The sequence below is a fragment of the Strix aluco genome, chromosome Z (genome assembly GCF_031877795.1).
Source record: "Strix aluco isolate bStrAlu1 chromosome Z, bStrAlu1.hap1, whole genome shotgun sequence".
NCBI lineage: Eukaryota > Metazoa > Chordata > Aves > Strigiformes > Strigidae > Strix > Strix aluco.
In genome coordinates, this window is record NC_133971.1 from 47,579,860 (window position 1) to 47,598,665 (window position 18,806).

The following is an 18,806-nucleotide window of genomic DNA, read 5'->3' on the forward strand; positions in this document are numbered from 1 at the left end:
AAGGGAGAAGCCAAGAGCTTCAGCCACTTTGTCTTATTACTCCAGTTTGCTCCTGCTTCTGAAGGGTGAATGACTATTCTCAGAGATTTGTCCTCCTATATGGTAGTCTAGTCAAGCCTCCTCCAATCCTCAGCATGTCCAAGCCCTTCTCATGTCCAAATAGGGGGAATAAAGGGAGAGAAACTAACACAGGATTGTTTAATTGTACCTTTGATCTCTAAGGTTCATTCTAGGGTTTTTTTGCAAGAAAATAGTTTGGTTTGAATCCTGTTATTTCAGTCATAGTTACAAGTTACTTAATTTCAACAAACAAAAATCTTGGAAGGGCTGAATCAGTGCCTGAGTTGGACTCACTGGAAAGGTCTTCTGACCACATACATTATCCATTTTAAATTAATGGGACACAGTTATTGTATATAATACAAGACAAAACACATGTGTAATAGAACAGAAAGTTATCTTTTAAGAGCCTCCCACACAATTAAGCTGTTGCAAAAAACCTTTTATGAAAATTTTCAAGTTTCTTAAAGAGAAACCTAAGGTATTTTTAGTTGAAAGAACCAAAAAAATATCTGGTTTAGGCTCCAAAAACCTAAATCACTACATGATTGTCCTCATACTGGTGCTGGCAACAAAAACACATCAAGCAATGGACAAAATGACAGTTCAGGCACAACATTACATTCAAAGTCACATGACTAGTCAAAGATATTTGCCTTCACATTTTTAAGACAACGGCAGCAGTTCTCAAACGAACAACTACATTAGAATAAAATGTTATACTTGGCCACTTCTGAAACTTGTTTTGAGGTCTGTACAAGCAACATGCCTCCAAACTAAGCTAGTGTTCAGCCAATTGGGAAAAAAAAAAAAAAGAGGAAAGTGTGACTAAAGATTTGTAGATGTATCAAGAAAGGTACGTGTCTACTCTGAACTATAGTATCAACTATACTTGACACAAAAAAAACCCCAACCCTAAACCGTTCTTCAAAAAAATATTAAGCCAATGCATTAAGAGAAAAAAAATAATAGCATATTTCTGCCCATGACCTGTTCAATATATTCTATTCCAAAACACTGAAATACTGGAAGAACTACTAGAAAGTTTACGATATGAAAAGTGGTTTTTTTCATGTTACCATGTATAAAAGCTAGTACTGTACAGGAAAATACGTGAAAGACCCAGAACATCTTAAATTCTTCTTAAGTCAAAGTTAATAAAAGCTTACTTACGCAGTCAGCCCCAGCTATACAAAATGCATGAAAGCCAATAAACTGATAGCCACGTCCTTCTCCTCTGAGCTGCCTGAAGCACATACAAATTGTTCTCCTTGGGCTTCCATCCATGAGGTGCTGAACATTTTGGTCTTGACCCAATAATGCACTTAAATTATTAAATCCTTAAACAATCAGCACTAGATAGACTTGCGTTTCTTCATCCACTTCTGCTCTATGCCAGCACACAGTCTAGTCCCAGTTCTTGTACAAGTAACCAGAAAAGTAGTTCTATTCTCCTCAAAGGACACTGCACCTAGCCTCATTCAGTGAAAAAACTCATTGTAAGAGTTTAGTGTTCTGAAATATCCATGTTATATAAACACACACCCATTAAACAGAGGCCTCCCTACTCTCCCCCAACATGGTGAAGTCTCTCCTATATGAAGAATGTCTTCAAGGTTGAGACACAACTGCAAAAAAATTTCATTTACAGTTTGAAGATACCATTCCTAAGCAATGTTTTGTAATTTTACATAGACATGTCCAAATCCACTTTGCAATATAAGGTCTCTTACGTCTTTTCTGTCACTTGATGCTTGAAAAAAAAAAAAAGAAGGTATTCTGAGTACTTTTCTGCTTCAGTTTCTTCCTGTGCTCTGAAGGCTAACAGGCTATACCTGACATGAAGGTCACACCTGAGAGTGGGATGACACTGAGAAAACATCAAGAATCTACCTTGTAAATTCTGTCTCAGGAAAGAATCTGTTTTAAATATACCTGATCATATTGCTATCAACAAATTACCACATGCCTGCACAAACTGGGTCTAGTGAATGAATGACAGCAATAAATGAAATTATAGGGACAAGATATACCTCAATCCTAGTGGAGCCCTTTCATGTCAAGGAACCCTAGCAGGTTGAATGAACTAAGAGTCTGATCCATTAAGATCAAAACACCTCAAAGCAAAAAATTATTTAGATGTGCATAAAGATATACAATAGCTTTTTGATTTTACTGCATTAAGAAATTTGCTTCTGAACACCCTCAAGTTTAAGCAGCACCAATGGAGTTGAAAGGGAAAAAAGTAATTAAAAACACACCAAAATCAGTTGTGCATGTTGCTGAAATTATGCATCAACAAATGTCAAAGCAAGAAATCTAGCTTAAAAAAAGCCAAAATGTATTTGAGTATTCAAGGCCTCTCCAATACCTACAAGAAAAACATGGAACAAAGTAATGTTTCAGTTCTCACCGATCTTCTTTCCTTGTTTTAGGGCACACCAAAAGCATTCGTTTCATTTTACAGTTATTTGGCAGCCTTCTAACCAAGAAATTACCACAGCAGCAGAGTATTCTAAATGTTAATTTTTGGTGCTATTTGGAAAAAGAGTTTTAAAATTCAAAACACCTGCAGCTGGATCACATATTAGCCAGAACTAACAATAGTACATAATCTTTTGAGTGAATAATCCAAGGGAAAAAATGTTTCTGGAACTTCATTACACATATTTCTCTCTATTATCTGGACTGTCAGCTTGAAAGACCTAACAATTTTTAGATTCTTAGGAAAAGTTAGGAATTACCAAGTTTACTTTTTTTCTTTTTTAGAAAAAGAATCACTATATTAGAATACATATTTTATACATGTCAAAATATCTGGAAATGGCCAGTCTTAGACTTATTACAGCTTCATATATTTGCATTATAAAAAACAGAAGTAAAGAAGGTAAATTTAAGGTAATTAAAGGAGGTAAAGGCAGCAAGAACAACACAAATACAACTACATGGAGTACCAGATTTCAGGTGTTCAGTTCCAGGAGTTTTACACAAACACATATCCACAAAATCAAAAACCCAAAACATCCTAACCTTACAAAAAACAAAGGTGAGTTTTCAGCCAGATCAGTTTCCCAATCTGCTATCCCTTATGGTCAAATGAATGCTAACTAGTGCCAGGGCAAAAGAGCTAAGAATGTACAGGAGACAGAGCGGGCTACAACAAACCTGACTACAATAAATGAGCTATCCCTCTATTTAATATAAGGATCAAATCCCAGCAGAGAGATTGCTAAAGAACTCAGTTTCTTCAGCTAGTGTCTGTGCCCTCTTCAGCTGCATGCCAACAGGTTCGAACGAAGTGGACTGAATTGTATCACAATACGTGTAATGAAATGTAAACAAGTTCATGAAATATGAGGCAACTTTTTCTAGATTAAAACACAGCACCCTGCTGCCCAAAGCAGGCAGAAGTGCCATCACTAGCTGGAGGCACCCACAAAGCAAAACACCAGCAGCCTCTCAGGCCTCTGGGCACTCACCCTGTCAGGTTCCCGAGGAGGGTTGCTAAAGATGAATGGGAAGAGCACACTGCCCACTTGGGCATGTTTCCACCTTTCTCACAGGAGAAGTAATGCACACACTCCTTATGAGTTAATGGTCAAACCCTTCCTCCAGTCTGTCCATGATGCTTTCTTTGTACTTTCTCAACTGAAGCACTGAAATACAAGTTTCTTTTTTCAATATAGCACTGTATTTCCTCCTGCAGGAGAACAGCTGTAATTTCTAGCATAATTTCTCCAAGTGGAAGCCACAATGAGTACTCAGACTGCTAGCAAAGATCATTTTCATCTAAAGGTTTTGAAAAGCAATTCCAAATATCTCAGATAGTTGGGAGGGAGTAAGGTTAGTCTAGAATTACTTGCTCAGTGCCAAAGACCAAAATTTAATGGATTGATTGCTTCAAAGTTGGTGTCTCACTGTATGGAGTCAGGCTCTATGCAGTACTTCAGAAAGCATTCGAGCTCTCAAGGCCAAACCAGGATCATGAGCTGGCTAGACACATTTCTAAACCCTAAATAGATAGCAGCAGTTGTAAATGTCCAGGTAAGAAGTAACTGTGATAAATTAGCCCCAAGATGCTATATTACATAACTTAGTGTATAGGTCACCACATGGAAATAAAAATTACACAAGTCTCCCAGAAACATAACTACCCAGAGGTGATTTCGAACAATGAATGATTTCTAATGATGATTGATCAGCTGGACATGAGTTTGAAAACCTCTAGGTAGCACTCTGCTAAAAATATTTCCATGGAATGTCGCAAGGGGATACGAACAAGGCAGTCAACACAGCCAAGCTCAAATCAATGGATTTCTATGTCTAGGATTTGTTAATTAGACCAGAGCTCTAGCTAGAAGCCACATGTGAATTTCACACATCCTTATGCTTTGATTTCACAGGAAGACAGTAATAGCAGAAGCTACAGTAGTGGCATAAGAATTACCAGGATGAACACACGTGAATAAATAATGAGTGGTGAAGGTTTTTTCCTCTTTTTCTCTTCAAATGGTGAAGTTTTTAAAAGTGGATGCTAAAGAGAGCACTGGTCCCATGGCAGTGTTATGAATCTCTACATTACTTGCACAATCTGAAGCATAACACCATACCTTGACTATACTGACTCATAGTCTAATTTGTTACATCAATTATACAGATCACAAACATTATCCAAACCTGTAGAGTTGAACTGCTATCATGAAAAGAAGATTGTGTCAAAATTGTGTATGACACTTTTCACATAACAAAGTCAGAAATGCCATAACAGTGTTTCCAGTATTTATCTGGGGGTATGTGTGGGATTGCTTTGGCTTGGTTTTTTTTTTTTTCCTCCTTTAAAGATGCACTGTCATGTTGGTACTTCTTCCACTTCAAGATAGGCAACTTTTTTTTAATGACCGTGCAATTTCTACAGAAGAGATAGTCAAAAGAGGTTTACAAACTTACATGTCTGTTCTGAGGATATTTTAAAAAATATAACATGACTCAGGTTAATGTATAGTTTTTAAAGATTAACCACCTTTTATCTAAAAATGAGCCTGAATAATGCTGTTGAGCACTTGCCGCCCTTTCACTTACCACAATTCACAAACCACAGTATTAGCCTAACCACCAGTGAGGAGCTAGAACTCTCTCTTCTGACTGCCTGATACCAGATCAGCAAGCACTTTAAACGCAAGTTAAATTCAGGTCTGTGAAAACGCCAAAACATCAAGGGATGGGTTTGTTTGACAGAACTAAGAGATGCAAGAGTCCTTGCTACTCAAGCCAGCAAGATGTCTATTAAGTACCAACTCATTTGAAACAGAATGTAAAACTAAAGCATTTGAATAGATATCATTTCATCTTGCAAGGAAAGCAACAGGAGAAAAACCAGTTGGAAGTTCAGCTGAGAGGAAAAACCAGGCCATCAGATCATTTTCCCTTATTCTATCTCAGTATTATTGTCTCAGTCATGGGTATCAGTCACTTGTAGAAATGTTTACAAGAGGGGAATGGTAAGAGAGTACATTGGCAAACTGTAAACACACAGCAGTTTCCCTTACATTCTTCTCTAACTTCCCTCACATTTACTTCCACATGGTACTTGGCTGTTGAATATTCATAGAATAGTTTGTGTTTGAAGGGACCTTTAAAGGTCATCTAGTCCAACCCCCCTGCAATGAACAGGGACATCTTCAACTAGATCAGGTTGGTCAGAGCCCAGTCCAACCTGACTTTGACTGTTTCCAGGGATGGGGCATCTACCACCTCTCTCGGCAACCTGTTCCAGTGTTTTACCACTCTCACTGTAAAAGATTTATTCCTTATGTTCAATCTAAATCTACCCTCTTTTAGTTTAAAACCATTACCTATTGTCCTATCATAACAGGTCCTACTAAAAAGTCTGTCCCCATCTTTCTTATAAGCCCCCTAAAGTATTGACATGCTGCAATAAGGTCTCCCCAGAGCCTTCTCTTATCCAGGCTGAACAACCCCAGCTTTCTCAACCTTTCTTCACAGGAGAGGTGTTCCGCCATTATGGTCATTTTTGTGGCCCTCCTCTGGACCCAATCTAACAGTTCCATGTGCTTCTTGTACCGGGGACCCCAGATCTGGACACAGGACTGCAGGTGGAGTCTCACCAGAGTGGAGTAGAGGGGGAGATTCACCTCCCCCAGCCTGCTGGCCACACTGCTCTTGATGCTGCCCAGGATATGGTTGGCTTTCTGGGCTGTGAACGCATACTGTCTGCTCATGTCCAGCTTTTCGTCCACCAGTACCCCCAGGTCCTTCTCTGCAGGGCTGCTCTCAATCCCTTCATCCCTCAGCCTGTATTGATACTGGGGACTTCCCTGACCCGTGTGCAGGACCTTGCACAACCTTATGACAGGCTAGGTAAATTGCACTTCATTAAACATGCATTTTAAGCATCCTTATACCATTCCCCTGGCCAGCCAGTTGTTCTTTGCACGCTACAGTTCACTTTCAAGTAACTACAAGACTTCAGCATTCGTGGATCATCCATCCCTCATCTGTAGGCCTCCAATATCCTATGGTCAATCAGTCAGCAGGTCAACTGTCATACTGGCTCACTCTGATTAGCATGCAGTGTGCTTTGTCATTAAGTAAAACATCAAGATTCATTCAAAGCTGCTCAGCTCCAGCTGTAAGATCAGTCTGCTGATCTACTGTTACTATTTGGGGGTGGGATGGGAATGGGGAAATAGGGACAGTGGCAGTTGTATACTAGTTCGCCCTACAAGAATGGATGCTACCCCTTCTTTTTGCACTGGTAGAATTGATCTCACTCATGCATTCATTTGGTTTGGAAAGGCTTTGGACAACATCCACTGAAAGCAATTACTTGCATCCAGGAAGGTGGCACAGCACAAACAGAAAATCATCACCTGAGCTGACTCAAAGATTATGATGGAAATTCTGAAGACTGCCAGCTAAACTGATTCTTCCATGTATAATTTTGCTTTCTAATAGTTTATTTAGACTTGAAGTTCTTTAAACATTACATCAATTTGTAGAACTACTTTTATGTAACACTGATGTTATGATAAATTACTTTATTTACATGCTCAAAAAATGAAGGAAAATATATCCTATCCTACATTTAAAACATATTTTGTCTGTGCCATCTTAGAAGTCCCACTTTCTCAACTTTGTTTCAGAATTTAGATTTTCAAAATTTGTTTGCTGCTCAATGTTTCTAATTGAGTTTAATTAATGATCATTTCTGCAAAGAGATAGTGGTATTGGCCTCCTAAGCTACCAGCGAAAAATCTGAAGAGTCCTGAGAGTCAATACATTACAACTTTTCTTAGCTATCCTGAAGTGGAAGATTAAAAATGAGTACTCTGGAATTAAATTTGTTAACCTGGTTTCTGAGGAAATTATGTTTGTCAGCACATTGTCTGCCTGTCAGCATCTTTTAGTCACCCAGTAACTTTTGGGCTTACTAAACAGTAACCAAGTTTGACAAATCAGCACAGGCCAGAGCTCCTACACATTTTGTGAAAACTTGTAGTAAAGTAGGAGATAAGGACTAAAATGAGCATGCCTAGGAAGAAATATGCAACCAGAATTTAAATCTTTTCCATTTTGGCTGCCAATTAGTACATGCATACCCATTCACCAGCATGTCTGGCTCTGAACCAGCCACAGAACACCAGTCACATCTCCTGATCAGCCAAACAGGTGGGAAACATAGGCCATAACTACAGTTACTGATCAGCGCTCAGACAGTGCCATCACAGCAAAGAGGAATCAAAGAATCACAGAAACATTTAGGTTGGAAAAGACCCTTATAAGCAAGCCAAACCATTAACCTAACACAACCATGACTCTAAGCACCACGTCTACAAGTCTCAGTATCTCCAGGGCTGGTGACTCAACCACTTCCCTGGGCAGCCTGTTCCAGTGCTTGAGAACCCCTTTCAGTGAAGAGATTTTTCCTAATATCCAATCTAAACCTCCCCTGATACAACTTGAGGCCATTTCCTCTCATCACTTGCTACTTGGGAGAAGAGACCAACACCTACCTCACTACAACCTCATTTCAGGTAGGTGTAGAGAGCACTAAGGTCTCCCCTGAGCTTCCTTTTCTCCAGACTCCCAGTTCCCTCAGCTGCTCTTCTTAAGACTTGTTCTCTAGGTCCTTCATCAGCTTCGTTACTCCTCTTTGCATGTGCTATAGCACCTCAGTGTTCTTCTTGTAGTGAGGGCTCAAAACTGAACCCAATAATTGAGGTGCAGCCTCACCAGTGCCGAGTACAGGGGAACGATCACTTTCCTGGCCACGCTATTTCTGATCCAAGCCAGGATACCATTGGCCTTCTTGGCCACCTGGGAACACTGCTGGCTCATGTTCAGCTGACTGTCAACCAACATTCTTAGGTCCTTTTCCCCCAGGCAGCTTTCCAGCCACTCTGCCCCAAGCCCATAGTGTTGCATGGTGTTGTAACGCAGCTGCAGGACCAGGCACTTGATCTTGTTGAACATCATACAATTGGCCTTGAACTACTGGTCCAGCCTGTCCAGATCTCTCTGCAGAGCCTTCCTACCCTCAAGCAGGTCAACACTCCCACCCAACTTGGTGTCATCTGCAAATTTACTGAGGGTGCACTCGATCCCCTTGTCTAGATCACTTGATAAAGAAACTAAACAGAGCTGGCCCTAATACTGAGCCTTGGGAAACACCACTCATGACCGGCCACCAACTGGATTTAACTCCGTTCACTACAACTCTTTGGGCCCGGCCATCCAGCCAGTTTTTTACCCAGCAAAGTGTGTGCCCATCCAAGCCATGAACAGCCATTTTCTCCAGGAGAATGCTGTGGGAAACGGTGTCAAAGGCCTTACTAAAGTCCAGGTAAACAACATTCACAGCCTTTCCCTCATCCGAAAGCGGGTCGCCCTGTCGTAGAAGGAGATCAGGTTTGTCAAGCAGGACCTGCCTTTCATAAACCCAGGCTGACTGGGCTGATCACCTGGTTGCCCTGTACATGCCATGTCATGGCACTCAGATGATCTGCTCCATAAGCTTCCCCAGCATTGAGGTCAGACTGACATCCCTGTAGTTCCCCAGATCCTCCTTCCAGTCCTTCCTGCAGATGGGTCACATTTACTAACCTTCGGTCAACTGGGACCTCCCAGGTTAGCCAGGACTGCTGATAAATGAAGGAAAGTGGCCTGATGAGCACTTCTGCCAGCTGCCTCAGTAGCCCCCTGGGTAGATCCCAAGGGTATAGCTGATTCTGAAAATAATGAAGATAGCCTGTTATCACAGTAGAATTTTTGAGATGCCCTCTATCTCACACATCACAATGGCTACAAATTTAATGGAGAATGTTCCCCTAACCACAAAGATTCAGATATCCATACTTAGCATTTACTATGCCAGTGATATACTGTATGTATTGCTTATATAAAAATATAATTCCTGTTTGCCTTGCTCCACCACTAGCTTTAAATATTTTTTTTCTTCAAAAGGGGTGGGCTTTCTTGTGAACACTTTCTTTCAAGACAAAGTAAATGTTATTTCAATATGTTTAATTCAAAAAGTACTAACAGTTATACCCTGAGGAGTAAATTTTGTTTTTCATTGGTCAGTTTTATTTTGCTGGCTAGTTTTCATTCTATATTGAAATTATCAAGGTCAGAATCTAGGGAAAATGAGCTAAGAAAGTCTGAACTGCAGAACAAAAAAGAGAACAAAAATAACAAAGGAATAAACACAATTTTGTAGCCACTTTAAAGCATGTTTGGAGATTTTTATTTGAAACTGGCTTATTCTCATTATTCCAGTTATTTGGAAACTGAGTAAGCCAAATCATAAGATGGCACTCCTTTTCTAAAATAGCTTCCAAACAAAGAGCTGTTCCAGATTCACTGCTTACATTTGCACCTTACTTTAACACACAATATCTTCTAGGAGTAAGACAAGCCCCAATTCCAACATTTGACTCATTAACAACAGGAAACAAAGTCCCTCACATTTTACTCTGAGCTTCAAGCTCCTGCTCCTAATGGAATATTACTCATTTCTGCTCCTGGTCAGGGTAATGAATTTTTGAGATTGAACTCTTTCACACTGTATCAGTTTTTAAAAGACTTTGCAGTCTAACTTCTCACCCTAGCAAGCTGCTATACAATAATATCTAAAATTGATAGTTCTTTAATTCAACTGCCGAGATCCACTTTATATCCAAAGTTTGCTTGACCACAGACAAAAAGAATTTAAACAAGTCTACAAACATATAATAAACTAGCTTCCAACACAATGAATGAATCCAACCGGATCTCTAGATAGTACACTCAAATTTGAGAATTAGAGCCTCTAGCTTATTTTTATGTCATGGAGATCTCAATATCGAGCTTACTGGTGATTTAAATGGGAGTTGTCTAAAAGCCATTACACAAATACTCTGTTGGACTCATTTTTCACCTGTTTACTCAACACAAAAATTACAGAACAGAAAAGCATGTCAGATGACTACAGAACAGAAAGTACACCTGAATAAAAATTAACAGAATATTTACATTCTAAAAAAAGGTATTAATTTACATTCTAAGCAGTTAGTTTTGAATATACATATGAACACACGCAGAGACTTAATTTGATATGAATAAACATGTACCACTGTGACCTACCTTTGCAACAGAAATAATGTAATGCTAAATTTTTTCATATAAAATCAATACAAGAATTTTAAATCCCTTTCTCTTATATGATTTAAAGGACAATCAAAACAGTCATTGAATTTAATAGCTGGCCATTTTTGTGCTAAAAACCCTAACTAAAACAGTTTTGCCTTAATTCCTCTTCACTGCTGACCTCCACAGCATAAGGCAAACTGAAAGGAATTTTATCACTGCCATATCAACTAGTAATTTGCGACGAATTCACAATTGATTACTATTCCTCCTTTTATGAACCCCCCCAAGCCCCAGATTTTGTTAGCAAAAAATCCCACTACCACCCCTTTCCTTCTACACCCATTTCAGCCTTGCTTCCTTCTTCATTTGGCAGCAAGCTTCAGGCCCAGCAATGCAAAGGTTGCAGAAAGATGTCTGCAGCGACAGCAGTAAGCAATTAAGCACATTTACTGTAACTGAACCATGTTTTAAAATTGTATTTTATGCATGTATATATCCCCATAAATTACATCTGATAAAAGACTATACTGTGTACTGCAAGTATTTCACAGTTCCTTTAAAATAAAAGTTACAAAGTTTCCCATGACAGCCTTTGCATGTTTTTTTCATTATTGTACACTACCACACCAAGGAACCACAGATGTTTTGTTTTATGAGAGCATCTTACTAGTCTACGTGGCCTACCACACACACTTTATATAAACCACTTGAGCTAAGGAAAAGTTTTCATTTCTGTCCTGAAGTACAGTAGTTTGATAATGGCTGTATACAATATTGCCAGAAGCAAAAACTGCATAGTTTGCCATGTTTAACTGCTTCAGTAATATGCTGAAACAAAATCTGTGTGAATAGCAGATCTGAATTTGCTGTTAATATTAGTATAACTGATGATGTGGCAACTCCAGAAACTTTAGAAACAGCTGCTGGAACAGTTCCTAGGAAAAAAAAAAAAGCCACAATTCCTCAGAATTCTATCTCACAGAGTATAAGTTTGGAAATTTCATAAGCTTTCAAAAGGACCTTTTCCTTAGGACATTTACATGGTCTGTAAAAGAATGTCAGTAATTTAACACTTGAACTGTTTTAAGCAGAATTCAAGCCCAATCAAGCACAATTTTCTTCTCCTTCAAGAAACTGTTGTGCACAGAATTATTTATTAGTAACACAACTAATGCAAGAATTTTTACATGCACTTCCATAGAGCTAAAATGACTGCTGCCAAGTATTCCAGAGTTTAAAAAAAAGTCCTGTTTGCTTTTTAACTTTGCACAGAGTTGTAATTTACAGAAAAAAAGTAGTGATTTGCCAGTACACTGAGAAATAAATGGAGGGAAAAGATTAGACATTTGGTTTTGAATTGTGTAGAAATGTATTTTTACTCAGTTCTCGTAACTTATTTATATGCCTTTCCAAGACTTTAGACTGATTTCAGTGACATAAGAGACTGTATGACTAGGTTCAAAGAAGTATTTAAGACCACATGTATGCCAGGGATACACAGATCTTGGTAGTGCTAGAATTCAGCCACAACTTCAGTTTTGATCACAAAGCTAAGTACCTGTACTTTTTTGAAAGTATCTAAATGCTAACCACTTTACCTTAAGAATAATTCTGAAGTGGTCACAGATGAACTTAAAGCTGACTTAAGTTGCCCAAGAGCCAGTTTCTCTGATATAGCTTAACCATACTGGCAGATAGCTCAGAACAGCACTAGAACTGGTGTCCACGATCTAAGGTACAGTTTAGATGTTGGGGCACTTACCAGAACTGAAAAGCTTAAAATTACAGACCTTCTTCAGTGTGAGGAGTCTGAGACAAATGCTTCTACTTCAAGAGAGTAGCTTGGCCAGCATGCTGGATAGGTGCTGGAACAAACAAGGCTCATAAGCCAGAGACAAAATAACAAAAGGGAGATCATCTGTAGACCAGCAAGATGAATTTCTTCAGGGGTAAAGAGTTCCAAGTTCCTGTATTTCCTTTGAGGGAGCTCATGTATTTTATGTTAATTGTTGGATAAGCAGCCTTTGGAGCACTGCCAAGGACTTTTCCTACGGAAATGCTCCCACTGGTGAAATACATGCCCAGGCTCCCCTTATCCCATAAAATCTCCCTTCTTTGCCCGACAATAGCCCAGTGTTACTATTTGTGATTAGTGCACTCTGCTGGTCATTGAGATCACAGGATTCAACTCATCTCAGACTGAGGGAACCTATACACCAGCTTTCTCAACTACTGGAAGGTTTTGTAAAAACTAAGCCATTAAACAGTAAATGCAGCATTTCTCCATCAGAGGCATGCCTTGAAAGAAGGCATGATATTTTGAATTATGAGCAGCAAAACATCTCACAGCTCAGTCCAATACTGGGTAACTGCTCAGATACCTCACTTCATGCCTCACCTCCCCTTTAGGCAGCTGTAAAGTCAGCACGCAGGAATATTAAATTGCCCTAAAGGAACTCCTAGATTCCCACATAGCACAGGAAACAGCACAGATCTTTGGGGGTAGTTACTTTATTTCAAAGACAAGCCTGGATCACCGCACTGGGCTGGTTGCCCAGTATTTCAGACTGCTTTAAACACTAATGCGTACAGCACTCAGTCACTGTTATCTTCAAAGTGTCCATCTAGGATTCTTTTTTATCACCAGTAAAGAAGGTCCAGGAATGCATTTAAAAATATCACAACATACCTTAGGTAACACTAGCTGTTTGGATATAATACACTAAAAAATTGAATGCCCACATCAGCTTGTTCATGATAGTGGAAAGCAATTTTAAATAAAAGCCAAGAAAGAACGGCTAAGTGTTAATTTCTCTGATTACTGTGGAAAACACAACTCCTAAAAATTATTTTTGCTTTACTTACTACTGGACTGTAACTTGTTTTAAAAGTTCTTTTGCAACAGGTAAGAGACCAGTTGGGTTTTTTCCCCCTTGATATATCATTGGTCGCATTTCCCAAAAATAAATATAAATTTAAGTATAACAGTGAAATTATAAGAGTCTTCTTTTCAAGCTGATTTGTAACATGAACTCATTATGTTACATTAACAAGATCAGACAAATATAAGGGCTCCTTTGGCTTCCTCTTTGACCCCTCACGCTCTCTTGCCCTTATAGCTGGTAGTTAACTTCCGTAATGTAAGCACCTGCCAGACAACCTAACTGCACATCATATAATCATCCCAACTCTTTTAGGTTTTGTTGGTTGTACACTCTCCCCAGATCTTATGCTTATTTCACAAAAATGCCACTGCCTAAAGATAAACGCTTAAGTAAGATGCAGAACAGCACAGTTCTACCAGCCCCACAAGCCAAGTGAACAGCTTACTGTGGTGGAAAGCAGAGTTTGTCTCCATCTATCCTGCAGGTCCCTCCCATTCATCTCTGGTCCTATGTTCCTGCTGCTCTCACTCCCTGTAAGACCCTGCTATCTCAAACCAGTAGCAGAAAACTACCCCAGCAAAAAATTTTTTCTGCCCACAGAAGAAGGAGGCACAACCATGCAGCCATGTGGGTAAGGAGCAAGAATGAGAAGTCCCAGCTTCAGAGGCAGTGAATCCAGCTGCCTGTGAAACCCCAGTTGGAGAATCACTTTCCTTCGGGGGCACATCACGTGTTTGAGACACCATACACTGAACAGCAAAGCAATTCTTCACAAAAAATCTTATACAAAAGGCCTTTCAATGTTAAAAAACTGTCCCAGTTTCTATAGTCTAAAACGTGGGGGGAAAAAGTCATTAATAAACAAAATTTTGAACTGTATGTCTAAACTGTCATCTTCAGTCAATGAAAACACAGAGAAGCGTATGACAGTGATGTGGCAGTCAATGCTGAAGAAGGCTGGAAATAAGGAAGATCTTAAGTAACTGCAAATAAGTACCACAGAGAAGTCTTAAACTCAATTTGTATGGAATGTTTCTCTGCAAAAATAGTGATCATTCAATGACAAAAACCCCTTTACTTCGAATCAATTTAAAACTGACATTTATACAAGCACGCTAGACCTACTGTATCAATAACAGAAATACATAATGCACTAAGGACTAGCATGGATAAGTAATCAGGTTTTTCACATTTAATGCACCTTACAAAAATCATGATGCAGTTCCTGGCTATACAAGCCAATTCAGCTTCAGGAAGAACACATGACCCTCTCGAATTCCTGCCTCTTCATTCTTTAATAATTCCACCTGATATCCCAGCCAGACCATGTTTTTTTTCACTGCTACAGAGAAACTCTGGTCACCAAAAGTGGTTTACTTTTAAAAGCATGCACTTGGCCTTTCAGCAATTTGTGATCGAAGGTACACGTAAACACAATTTCAGTAACTGTTTTTCTGTTTACATTTGTTATCTTAGCTGTGTCTGACCACCTAATGACAAACATGACACCTACCCATATAAAGGCCAACCCAGCCTCTACATAAGCATTTCCAAATACACATTTACTTCTGGTTGCACTGTGATAAAAGATGCAAGTTTCACAGAATTACAGATATAACTCAGACTGCAGTTTCAGACTTTCACAGACTGTCAGTCTTTCTTTACAAGTTAAGGTTATGAAAAATATCAGACAAAAAGCCATAAGAAATAGTCAGCTATGCTATCCATCTTTGACTCTGCTGTACACTGGTCCAAATCCTCAGCCACATGTCCAGATTGCTTTCTGAGCATGCCATTCATCTAAATTGCAGTCCAGATAACTCAGAGGTCAGGATGTCAGTCCTAAATCTAAAGAGTAAAAGGGCCTGAGTATTGCTTCATTGAGTAGCACAACACAAAGAGTGGGGACCCAAAACACTCCTGAATGGAATCTACCACCTTAAGCTTCATAACTAAGCTCCCAACATGTAATTTTTTAAATCTGCCCTTTGTTTAGCAGACTGAACAATTTGCGTGCACTGATGTGTTACTCTGAAGATATACTTTTATCTTGACTCTACCTCTTCGGAAAAAAAGAACACTTCAACCATGGATGACAAGCATTATGTAGACATCAGCTTTTATTATCTAAAAACCTGTAGCTTTGTAAATAAAGCTCAACCTTTCCTAATTCAGTAAAAAGTCTGTAACATTCTTACGGAAAAAAGTTATTTTGGATGCACGCAATTGATTATTATCAAGACAAATTTAAGAGGAAACTTCACCTCATACCAAAGTTTCCATACACAAACAAGTTCAGCAAATTCATGTCCCATGGACTGAAACAACTCTCAACTCTGAGAGGATTTAAATTTGCTTTACATAATATGATGCCTTATTAATATTCAACTTCAGTGATTATGGCACTCATGTAAATACACATTAGAACACTTTTTTTAAAAACAATTCACAGAGACATCTGCATTAGCTTCATGGTCTTTCTGCAGCTTAATGCCTTGAGGTAGTTGTAAGAAGAATTTAATTCCAAAAAAGTAAAAAGGGGGGCAGAGAGAGAACTGTATTTGTTGTAATTGTTGTACTGGTAGCACAGCATGACTGTAAAAACAGAACAATTTAATTTAAGAAGCATGGGTTCTGAAAAGCACACAAATCTGGGCCGGTTCCCATTCAAAAACTTCAGTTTCATACTACTGAATATTGCTGATCAACGACAGTAATTTTTCACATTAAACATGAGCTATCTCCCTTTAAACTTGCTCTTGTCCATGGCAGTTGATGATTATGTGCTGCCATCTAGCAAATGTTTCCAGAAAAGTTTAACTTTGGAAGCTATTCTGTGATATGACACCTGAAAATTCCTAAAGCTTTTTAAAATATGAAACATTATGAGACAGCAGTAGTTTTTAAAAAGATTCCATCAGCTGCACGCTTATAAAATTAAAACACAAAATAAGAATACTAAGCCTAGTTAGGCTCAATAACAAAACCTGTAGAAGTGTGATCATATACAGTTGATACATAGTAATTGCAAAACTGAATTTTTCATTCTACAAGTTATGTGTTCCCTCATATAAAAGAATGTGATGAGTGGAGAGTGGTAAGAATTACCGAATTTTCCTTTTCTTTCTCAAAAACTATAGTTTTCAGTTTAACTTTCTTCTAACTTTCTGCAGTCTTTACTTCCTCCCCCTCTCTGTGCATAGAAATCAAAATGCAGTAATCCATACAGGAATGGGATGCCTGAATTACAAAAGCATTTGTGTTTGTTGATTCTTTTCAATCTTAATTTTTCAGTCATGCAGTCACACTGAAACTGTACATTATTTGCCAGCAGCAAGATGATGGCTTCTTAAAATTACTGGACCTTGCTAACTGTGGGTTCTGCCATGATCTTGCTTTTTTCTATTATCTAGGTATATATGCAATTAGAGAAAAAGAACATATTCTTGACACGATACCTATTCGTTAAAATGGAAATAAGGTGAGTTTCTGAAGCTGCCTTTGCAGAATTAAAACCTGGAATATGTAAATTTAATACAGCTGAATTTACAGGGTCTTACACAGAACTATTGTAAATCCAGCTGAAACAAGTTTATCAGCTATACAAGGGTCACAAAGTTGTTCTTTCTGCAACAACTACCATCATGCCTATTTGATACAGCCTAATGGGGGAAGAAATCTGTATAATCCCTAGCACTGGTTGATTGTGGAATGCCAAAGGTGCATAGTAGAGAGCTGCTTTGTAATTACAGCAAATCTTTCCCTTAGCAAACTGGAAGAATACACAAGGAAAATATGTTTGTTTAAAACATCAGACTTCCTAAAATCATTATTTATGCTCAAATTTCATGGTTTCACCTGTGAGGAAGATAAATATTTTTTACCAGTACACGTTCTTACAAGGGCACCTCTGTAATAAATGCACAGAAGATATCCAGGTATTGGTAAAGAAAACATTTATTTCAGATTTTATGACTACTCACCACAGTAATTAATACAACTCTGATGCTTATGAAAAAGCATAGATGTAGAATTAGAAAAAATTGCTTGATCTACTCACACTAGGTGTCCATCCTACTCTTAGCCACCCTGATCTTCTGTCCCTCTTGATAAGATGGCATCCAGGATTTCGGTCTCTGTACTACCTTATGACCTTACAGGTCTCGCATGGACCTGTTATAAAAGAGTGTCTACTTTTTGTCCTAGCTTTGATGAAAGCTCCCACTTCCAGAAAATCTAAGAACTTACTTTCAGTTTCCTCTTAGGATAGGGTGACAGTTGAACTATAAGAAGGAACAATGCACCCCCAGTGTCCTTAGCGAAATTTTTGAATCTTTTGTACAGAAACTCATTGTATTCTACCTTTTTCTGAAGAACTGTTTGGTCATTCCTCAGTCAAGTTATGATTCTTTTTTCATCCTTTGTTAATACTAGTATCTCTTTAGTGAAAGACTATGAATCACCACCTGAACTTGATCAATCAAAAAAAATCCTTGCTTCAACAACGAACTAAATGCGCTATTTTTTTGCTGATTCACTGGCATATTTCAACGTGAAGTCATTCATATTTGATGTTACATTTGTTAAAAGCAAAGACCAAAAGGCTGTAATAAATCAAACTTTCTCAGAGTTATTATATGCCTAGAATACAAAACTTACTTTAAATAGAAGTGTAATCTGGGAATGCTAGTATAATCTGTCATTTTGGTTCTGGTAAGAATTAATAAATTTAATCACACTATGAATTATCTAGGAATCCTGGAAGCGCACAATGCAATCTGCAGAAGCTGATACAACAGACGCTCAGCAGAACTGTCAGTTGCTTTTTAGGTGTTGCAGAAACAATTTAAAGAGGCCAATTTAGTTGTGTCAGACTTACTGCACACAACGATTTGCAAATGGGGAGTCAAAATCTATCACAAGAGGAACACACCTAACTAATTTAATTCACACTACAGAGCAGGCAAAAATTCAGAAAGAAACGTGAAACACCAACCTTCTTACAGAACAGGAAAAAGTCAGCTCTAACCCATTAATTGCTCATTCCCAGCCCCTCCACCTTCAAGAAAATAGGGCAACATCTTATCTTTGCTATCCAGGAGACAGGCAGCTGAGAGTTTGGTAGGTCTGCTAGAATCACCTGCAAAACTCCAGTGCGAACAGAAACATAGTGAGTCATGCCATGATACGATGACGATATGCCAGCACACT

General features: G+C 38.6%; 1 protein-coding gene across 4 annotated transcripts in view; it reads right to left on the reverse strand.

Annotated features, from left to right (window-relative positions):
• SRFBP1 (serum response factor binding protein 1) overlaps positions 1-18,806 on the reverse strand; it is a 77,012-nt gene that overhangs the window by 57,409 nt on the left and 797 nt on the right. The window contains exons 1-2 of one of the 4 annotated variants that reach the window (XM_074811996.1): positions 18,592-18,608; positions 9,184-9,308 (exon numbers count right to left, since the gene is read on the reverse strand). The exons of 1 other annotated variant lie outside the window; for it this stretch is intronic. The gene's annotated coding sequence lies outside the window, so the exon portion shown is untranslated. Of the gene's footprint in view, positions 1-9,183; positions 9,309-18,591; positions 18,709-18,806 lie in introns of those variants that run through there. 2 more of the 4 variants (XM_074811995.1, XM_074811997.1) reach the window with 2 other exon arrangements.